Source organism: Xenopus laevis, chromosome 2L (assembly GCF_017654675.1).
Source record: "Xenopus laevis strain J_2021 chromosome 2L, Xenopus_laevis_v10.1, whole genome shotgun sequence".
Classification (NCBI taxonomy): Eukaryota; Metazoa; Chordata; class Amphibia; order Anura; family Pipidae; genus Xenopus; species Xenopus laevis.
In genome coordinates this window covers 88738733-88748416 of record NC_054373.1, presented here as the reverse complement: position 1 = coordinate 88748416, position 9684 = coordinate 88738733, and the positions used below count along the sequence as shown (strand labels likewise).

At 45.9% G+C, this 9684-nt stretch overlaps 1 pseudogene; it reads right to left on the bottom strand.

The window, feature by feature from the left end:
* Positions 1-386: 386 nt before the first annotated feature.
* Positions 387-9087, bottom strand: LOC108707503 (annotated as a pseudogene).
* Positions 9088-9684: the final 597 nt, after the last annotated feature.

Here is a 9684-nt window from a genome sequence, read left to right as displayed (position 1 = left end):
CAGCTGCAGGAATCTCTTCCTCTGGAAAAGCTAGAGTTGAGTCACCAATCCAAACTGGCCATGGTTACCCTCTGTGTTAGGACAAACATTGTCCCCTAGTCTGCTCTGCAGCTGATGTCTTTGAATAACAACCCATCCGCAGTCTTAACCTTGTACGAGACAAGCCTGTGGCTTCAACGATGACTGCTGGTATCCATTTTGGTCCTAGTGCGTAATTTCTGGCATACACACTATTGCCTGCTTCAAACATCCTCACTGTGGAGGTCTGTGCATTTTTATGGAATTTATCTTCCTGTTTATTTTGTACATCAGAAGCCAAGTCGGGATGCAGTCTGTCTAAACAGGTTTTAAGCCGTTGGTTCATCAAAAGTGGATGTACCCAGGCCTTAGCAGGGGCATGGCGGTTGGTCTGGCAAACTTTTTACCCATTTTTCAATACATTCATCCAATTTAGGCCACCAGACATAACTTCTAGCAAGGGCTTTCATATTTACAATGCCTGGGTGACTCTCATATAGGGCTTTAAGAACATGGTTTTGCCCTGCTTTGGGAATTACCACTCTATTTCCCCACAAAAGGCAATCTTTGTATGCAGAGAGTTCATGCTGGCATTTCTCAAAACGTGTGAACTCTTCCTTTAAACTTATTTTTGGCCTCCCTCTCCATACCCAGTTCAACACTAGAGACAATACTGGGTGAGTAGTTGTCATGCGGGTAATATCTGATGCCTGCAGAGGGGGACTAGGTAATGACTCTAGCATGAGGACCTCAGACAAGGCCGGTACTTGAAAATCAGGAGTGTGTACAGGTAAATGGCTTAAAGCATCTGCATTACTTATTTCTTTTCCTGGGTGGTACTGCAACTCATAGTCATATGCATTTAGCAATAAACACCATCTCAGCATGCGTGGAGTAGGCCCATTATTTTTAAAAAGACCCAATAATGGCTTGTGATCAGTAATTATAGCAAAACTTCTGGCATACAAGTACTCGTGGAATTTCTTTACCCCTGCCACAATGGCTAAAGCTTCCTTATCAATCTGAGCGTAATTCCGCTCTGTGGTACTCATGGTCCGTGAATAGAATGCAATGGGAGCCTCACGACCGCCACTTACAGTATGACTTAAAACAGTCCCTATTCCATAAGGAGAAGCATCACATGTGAGGTTAAGAGGTTTACGCAAATCATAATGTACTAGCACACTGTCTGATGATAAGAGTCTCTTGGCATCCTTGAATGCCTGGTTTTGCAGGGCTGACCACTTCCATGTAGCATTTTTGTCCAGTAGTCTGTGCAGTGGCTCAGCCACAGTAGCTTTGTCTTTCAAGAAGGAATGGTAGTGTAATGGAAAATGGAGAACTTACCCCACAGGATATCCAAGATGGCGACCTCCTGCTCTACCATGCGGTTCTTCCTGGTCCTGATATGACTGCGTCAGAAACGTGTCGCCCCAGGATTGGTCGCCGGCGACGGAATGGACGCCGGCGTCAGAATGTGCGTCGGCATCAGGACGCCAACGTGAGGACGCCGGCGTCAGCGTTATGACGTCACTGCGTCAAGTTTTGGCGCCAACTTTGGACTATTTATTCCTGACTGCCCTTTTCACCCTTGCCCAATTATAGGTCTATCTTGCATAGTTCCTGGGTGTGATTTACTGCTTTTCTGATTATCTGTGTACTGACTTCTTGCCTGTTTTACGACTCTGATCCTTGCTGCCTGTATTTGACCATTTGCCTGTTTACGACCATTCTCTTGATAAATCCTTTTGTACCGCGAACTTGGTGTTTTGCCTCCTCCTTGGTCCACACTACAACAGAGCCTTCGGGCCCTGACAGTATAATTGGGCCATGGACCCTTCTGAGGAGCCTCAAGTTCCAACTGATGTCGGCAGAGCCGTTCGTGGATTGGCTTCCCGTATGCACTCCTATGAAGCCCAGCAAACCCACTTCGGCCAGGCACTAGAAGCGATCCTGGAGAAATTGTCTGCCTTATCTCCTGTGGCTCCAGTTCCTATGCCAGTTCCTGCAACTCCGCTCCAGGTTTCCGAGCCTCGCATCCCTGCACCTCCTCTCTACAGCGGTGATCCGGAATCATGCCGTGGTTTCATCAACCAGTGTGAGATCCAATTCACCCTGCTTCCAGGTCAGTTTGTCTCGGAGCGAGCAAAGGTGGGCTATATTATTACCCGCCTGCAAGGGAAAGCTCTGGAGTGGGCTTCTCCTCTTTGGGAGAAGGAGGATCCGGTGATCGACGATGCCAGGGCCTTCATCCGGGACCTTCGCACTGTGTTCGATGCTCCTGGTCGAGCTACTTCTGCCTCGGCTCGTTTATTCCAGCTGCAGCAAGGGACTCGTTCAGTTCCTGAATATGCCATTGAGTTCCGAACTCTCGTGGCAGAAACTTCTTGGAATAATGATGGATACCATGCTGCCTTCAAGAACGATCTCGTATCCCGTGAGATTCCTCCTCGATGGGAGGACCTTGTTGCGTTGGCTGTGAAGGTTGACACCCGACAGAGGGAGTTCCAAGTCGAACTTGACAGGGATCGTGCTAGGAAGTTTTCCAGGTTCCAACCCACCCTGGCTCCACGCTTCCAAAGACCACTACTCCCCAGTCCGGCTTCTAATCTTCTTCCTCCTCCTCCTGTGGCACCTTGCTACTTCTTCTTCGCCATCTGAAGAACCAATGCAGATCGGACGGGCACGCCTTTCCGAACAGGAGAAGCTCCAGAGAAGGGCTGCTGGGTTATGCCTCTACTGTGGGGGAAAAGCCCACTTCGCCCAGGAATGCCCAGTGAAGCCGGGAAACTCCAAAACCTAGGTAAGCTTGGGGAGACTTACCTGAGTGGAATTTGTTCTCCTCCCCATTCCTCTGCTCAACGTTTTCTTCTTCCTGTTCAAATCCAGTTCGGCTCCAAGAAGATTTCTTCTCAGGCCTTCCTCGATTCTGGTGCTGCTGGCAACTTCATGGATCGTGCCTTTGCTGATAATCATGTCATCCCGCTTCAACCCTTGGCAACCCCTCTTCGTGTCCTGGCGATTGATGATCGTCCTCTTTCTTCTGCCATCATCTCACAGTCTACTCAGGAACTTTCCTTCCAGGTGGGCACTATGCATTTGGAAAGACTGTCTTTTCTTCTTATTGATTGCCCTTCAACTCCTGTGGTCCTGGGACTGCCTTGGCTGTGTGTTCATAATCCGGTCATTGACTGGTCCTTCTCACAAATTTCCTGTTGGAGTCCATTTTGTGTACGCAACTGTTTACCTGCTGCTCCTGTTATCAAAGTTTCTTCAGTGTCTTCAAGTTCTTCTCTCCCTCCTGTGTACCAAGCCTTTTCCGATGTCTTTGATAAGAAGTCCGCTGAGACACTTCCACCTCATCGTCCCTATGATTGTCCTATCGAACTTTTACCCGGCTCAATGCCTCCCCGAGGCCGCACCTATCCGCTTTCTCCCTCCGAAACTTCTGCTATGAAGTCCTATATTCAGGAGAATCTTCAAAGAGGTTTTATTCGTCCTTCTACCTCCCCTGCTGGAGCAGGGTTCTTCTTTGTTGAAAAGAAAGACGGTAGTTTGCGGCCCTGCATTGACTACAGGGGGTTAAATAAAATCACCGTAAAGAACAGATATCCCCTTCCTCTCATCTCTGAACTTTTCGATCAGCTCAAGGGAGCTAGTTTCTTTACTAAGTTGGATCTTCGTGGGGCCTACAATCTCATCCGGATCCGTGAGGGAGATGAATGGAAGACCGCTTTCAATACTCGTGATGGCCATTACGAGTATCTCGTCATGCCATTCGGCCTTTGCAATGCTCCTGCGGTCTTCCAAGAACTAGTCAATGACATTTTTCGTGATCTCTTGGGACAATGTGTGGTCGTGTACTTAGACGACATTCTTATTTTTTCCAAAAACCTTTTCGATCATCGTTGTCAAGTGCGTGAAGTTCTTTCCAGGTTGAGGAAAAACAATCTCTTCGCCAAGTTGGAAAAATGCACCTTCGAAGTTTCTTCCATTCCTTTTCTTGGCTACATCATTTCTCCTCAAGGTTTTAAGATGGATCCCGCCAAAGTTTCTGCAATTTTGGATTGGCCTCTTCCTACCAGCGTTAAGGCAGTCCAGAGATTTATCGGCTTTGACAACTATTATAGACAATTTATCAAAAACTTTTCTTCCAGGATCCATCCAATTCTTGCCTTGATCCATAAAGGGAGTAAACCTCAATTCTGGCCCCCTCTAGCTCTCGAAGCCTTCAAGAACCTCAAGGAAGCCTTTTCTTCTGCTCCAATTCTTCGACACCCTGAACCCTTACAACCCTTCTTCATTGAAGTCGATGCCTCCGATGTAGGAGCTGGAGCAGTTCTGTCCCAAAGATCTTCTTCTGACGGAAAACTCCATCCGTGTGCTTTTTTCTCCAAAAAATTTTCTTCCCCTGAGCAGAATTACGATGTGGGCAATCGGGAGCTACTTGCCGTTAAGTTGGCCTTGGAAGAATGGAGACATTTGCTTGAAGGTTCTTCTATTCCGGTGACAATCTTTACCGACCACAAAAACCTTGAATTTATTCAATCCCTCAAGCGCCTCAATCCCCGGCAAGCCAGGTGGGCACTTTTCTTTTCTCGTTTTAATTTTATTATCACCTTTCGTCCTGGCTCCAGAAACAGGAAGGCTGACGCTCTGTCCAGAAGCTTTGCTCCTGAAGATTCCTGTCCCGAAGATCCTGTACCCATTGTACCCTCTACCAAGATTATTGCCGCGTTGTTTCCCTCCTGTGCCTCTCAGTTACTTTCTGCTCAGTCTTCGACTCCTGTGGAGACCCCTCTTGGTGTTGCCTTTGTCCCTCCGGAATTTCGTCATGACATTTTATCCCAAGCTCACAGTTCCAAACAGGCTGGTCATCCAGGGATTAAAAAGACAACCGAGCTCTTGTCTCGATTGGTCTGGTGGCCGACCCTAAGGAAGGATGTCAAAGACTTTGTTTTGTCCTGTTCCATCTGTGCTGTTTCCAAGTCCGGACACTCCCCCCCCAAGGGTTTACTCTTGCCACTTCCCATTCCATCTCGACCTTGGACTCACTTGGCGATGGATTTCATTGTCGATCTGGGTGGTGATCGACAGATTCAGCAAAATGGCTCACTTCACGCCTCTCCGGAAATTGCCTTCTGCTCCTGAACTCTCTGAACTTTTCATCAAACATATATTTCATCTCCATGGTTTTCCTACCGAGATTGTGTCCGACCGGGGTTCCCAGTTTATTTCCAAGTTCTGGAGGTCTCTTTGCAAAGCCCTTAACATTTCTCTTCAATTTTCTTCTGCCTACCACCCACAGTCTAATGGAGCCGCTGAACGGGTTAATCAGGCTTTGGAACAGTTTCTTCGTTATCATGTGTCCTTGTGCCAGGATGATTGGTCGGATCTTCTTCCCTGGGCTGAATTTGCCCACAACAACGCTCTGCATTCTTCTTCCCAGAAGTCTCCTTTCTTCTGTGTTTATGGTCTCAATCCTTTGGCGTTCTCTCAGGATCTTCTTCTTACCAATGTGCCGTGGCCAATGACCAAGCTGCTCACATGTTGGCTATTTGGCATGCCACTGCGGCAAACTTAGAGAAGAGTTCCCTGGTGCAGAAAAAGTTTGCTGACAAAAGAAGGATTTCTTCCCCTCCATACATTCCTGGTGATAAAGTTTTTCTTTCCACACGCAACATTCGTCTCAAGATTCCTACACCCAAGCTTGGTCCTAAATTCATCGGCCCCTTCCCTATCATCGAAATCATCATCCCTGTGGCTGTTCGTCTTCAACTTCCTCCTGAACTGCGGATACCCAATGTTTTTCATGTTTCCCTGCTTAAACCTGCTATGTCTTGCCCTTCTTCTTCTTCTTCTTCTCCAGCTCCTGTTTTGGTTGACGATCATATGGAATTTGAAGTCAAAAGAATCTTGGACTCCCGTATTTCCCGGGGCATTCTTCAATATCTGATCGAGTGGAGGAGTGTTCTTGGGTGAGAAGTTCCGACGTACATGCACCTGTCCTGGTTCGTAAGTTCCATAGACTCTTTCCTTCCTCCCCTAGCCTAGGTGGTCCTGAGGCCCCCCCTAAGGAGGGGGGTACTGTAATGGAAAATGGAGAACTTACCCCACAGGATATCCAAGATGGCGACCTCCTGCTCCACCATGCGGTTCTTCCTGGTCCTGATATGACTGCGTCAGAAACGTGTCGCCCCAGGATTGGTCGCCGGCGACGGAATGGATGCCGGCGTCAGAATGTGCGTCGGTGTCAGGCCGCCAACGTGAGGACGCCGGCGTCAGCGTCATGACGTCACTGCGTCAAGTTTTGGCGCCAACTTTGGACTATTTATTCCTGACTGCCCTTTTCACCCTTGCCCAATTATAGGTCTATCTTGCATAGTTCCTGGGTGTGATTTACTGCTTTTCTGATTATCTGTGTACCGACTTCTTGCCTGTTTTACGACTCTGATCCTTGCTGCCTGTATTTGACCATTTGCCTGTTTACGACCATTCTCTTGATAAATCCTTTTGTACCGCGAACTTGGTGTTTTGCCTCCTCCTTGGTCCACACTGCAACAGAGCCTTCGGGCCCTGACAGGTAGAAATTTAATAGGCCAAGAAATGCTTGCAGCTCCTGTTTATTTTTGGGAACTGGAGCTTCAAGAATGGCTTTTACTTTTGCATCTGTTGGATGTATTCCATTTGCATCAACTTTGTATCCCAGGAAATCAACACTTGGTACTCCTAAAACACATTTTTCTTTCTTAAGTTTTAACCCAGTATCTGCAAATCGCTGTAATACTGCTCTTACCCTTTCAGTTAATGATTCCATAGAGTCTGCTGCAATGAGGACATCATCATAATATGGCACCACCCCTGGCAGGCTGGAAAGGAGGTCATCCATCAATTTCTGGAACACCCTGGTGCAATGCAAACTCCAAATTGCAACCGTGTAGCTTTAAATGCTCCTTTGTGTGTGATAATGGTTTGTGCATCAGCAGCATCCACCGGTAACTGTTGGTATGCTTGAGCCAAATCAAGTTTGGCAAATAACTTTCCTTTAGCCAAGGTGACAGTTGTAAGGACCATCTGGGATTTGAACACTTGGGACTGGGGTTGCTGGACTTTCAGTGCACAGTTGGTGCACTTACCGAGTGAGCCACTGGAGGCTCTTGGGGCGGGTCCTGATCTTGTTATTGTGATCCTGTATTTTGTCTGTTTCCAGTATGTTTTCCACCCACCTCTCTTACCCTCATGTGTCTCCTATTCCCTAATCAATTGCCCTTTATAAACCACGCCCTGAGCCTTGCTCAGGGCTGAGTCATTGAATGTGTTCCTGAATCTTGTTCCTGTGTTTTTGTTCCAGCTTTTTCCAGCCTGGTAAAGACTTTATTTTTGACCTGTTCCTGTTTTGCTTCAGTTCCATTAAATCCTGTATATTTCACCATGCCTGCTTCAAGTAATTGTGGCTTTTTCCCTGGGCTTCCACCACACGCACTACCAAGTGCGAATTTAACTCCCATTGCAGCTGTTTCCCGCTGTGAACGTTACACTGAGAATCTGATTGACAGGAATTTGATATGGATGTTCCTGTAATGCCTTGTTGATTGTACATTTATAGTCTGCACATATCATCACTTCTCCATTTGGCTTCAGTACAGGCAGTATTGGGGTGGCCCAAGTTGGGCGGGTTACTGGAATTAATGCTCCTTGTTGCACCAAGCGATCCATTTCGGCATCTATTTTTGGACGGAGAGCAAATGGTACATGTTGTGGCTTCATGCATATTGGGGCAACTTTGGGATCCAGCAGGAATGATATTGGTGAGCCCTTAAATTTGCCAAGGCCTTCTTCAAATATACTGCTAAAGTCTTTGAGGACACTTTTTAAAGAGTCTGTCGTTGCATAATTTACTCCAGTTAATTGAATTTCTATGGGCTCAAACCATTCTACTCCTAATAACTTGCTCTGTGTCCTTTTGTAATAATGAGGCGTAGTTTTCTGCTGTCTTTTCTATACTGGACTTTAACAAAGCAGGCGACCACAACATCCACAGGCTTTTTATTGTAATCCACAAATCTAACTTCACATGGTAAAATAGGTGGGCCATTAGTGGGCCATAATGCATGGAAAGTTTCCTCTGAAATTAAGGAATAGACACAGCCTGTATCTACCTCCATTGTACATTTAGATCCTTGAAGTATTACATCAGTGAATTTCTTTTTGTGCATTGGCTCATTTTCAACACTATTTATAATTTCTGAGACATAAATATCTGTTCCTGCTTCCTTCTCAGTAGTGTCATTTTGGATTTTTACTATATGTGTTGCATCCCCAGATGGAGTTGCTCTGGCTTGCTTGTGTCTCTGTGAATTATCAACTTGGCGGCAGACTCTCTGTATGTGGCCGCGGCGCTTGCATTTGTGACACACAGCATTTTGGAAACAACAGTTTCCATGCAGGTGACCTCCCCCACAGCTGTGGCACCTTAATTCTACTGGATCTGATACCTGTGCTGATGCTGGCATTTTATACACTTGATGGAGCTCTGGTGCAATAACTGAACTGGCAGAGGCCTGTATCTCCTTGGAATGTGCAGATGCAGCCTCATAAGCAAGTGCTTCCTCCTGGCCCAAAGCAATGGTTAGGTTGTGCTTTGCTAGAAGCCTTCTTTGCAGTGCTGCATCCCTGACACACACAAGAGTGTTCCAAGCTGCTGCCAAAATTTTAGTTTTCTGCCAAACTGTGCAGCTCTGCTATATAAGCAGCAATACTCTCACCTGGCTGTTGGCTGCGTCTGTTAAAGTGGAACCTCTTAACAGTTTCAGATGCTGTGGGTGCAAAATGATTTTTAAGTTGCTTAATAATTTCCTCAAATGAGCAGTCACTGGGTTTAGTGGGGGATACCAGAGAGCGAACAATCTCATAAGTCTTTGAGCCTATAACACTCAGCAGAACTGCACATTTCTGCACAGGGTCTGTCACCTTATTTGCTTCTCGAAAGAACTGCAGTCTCTCCGCATAGGAATCCCAGGAGGACGGCCTGGCAATGTCAAACTCCTCTATGTGGCCCAGGGACACCATTATGGAAATAATAAAGTCTCTTAAGTTCCCTTTTACTCACTGGATCTTGTAGTTGTAGATTTTTTATGCGTTATATCCCAATCCTCGTCACTAGTTTTAAGTTCTGGACCCTGTAGTAGTACACAAAACATTCAAATGTAACTCTTTGTTCTTTAGTTTCCATTTAAATGCAGTTTGTTCAATAACTCCGCCATCGGATAGTCTCCCATTCGTTCCAATGTCAACCATTATAAATTCATAGTTTGCATTGACAAATGCAAGTAATACAATACTAAAATCGCCTTTGTAATTGTAAAAATATGATCCCGAATTTGTTGGTGGGTTTATGCGGACGCGTTTCCCATCTATTGCACAGCCACAGTTTGGGAAGTTCCAATAATCATAGAACTATTGAGCAATTGCTTGCCACTCTTCTGAAGTCTCCAGAAACTGGAAAAATAAAAAAATATATATTGGTAAAACAGTACCTGATAAGCTTTCCATTATACATTCATGGATAGTGTTCACTGTGGGATTCATAAAGGATATAATAAAGTTATATATACAGCTTAATGCTTATTTCAAATATCAATATTACCTTTAAATACTCTCTCTTGT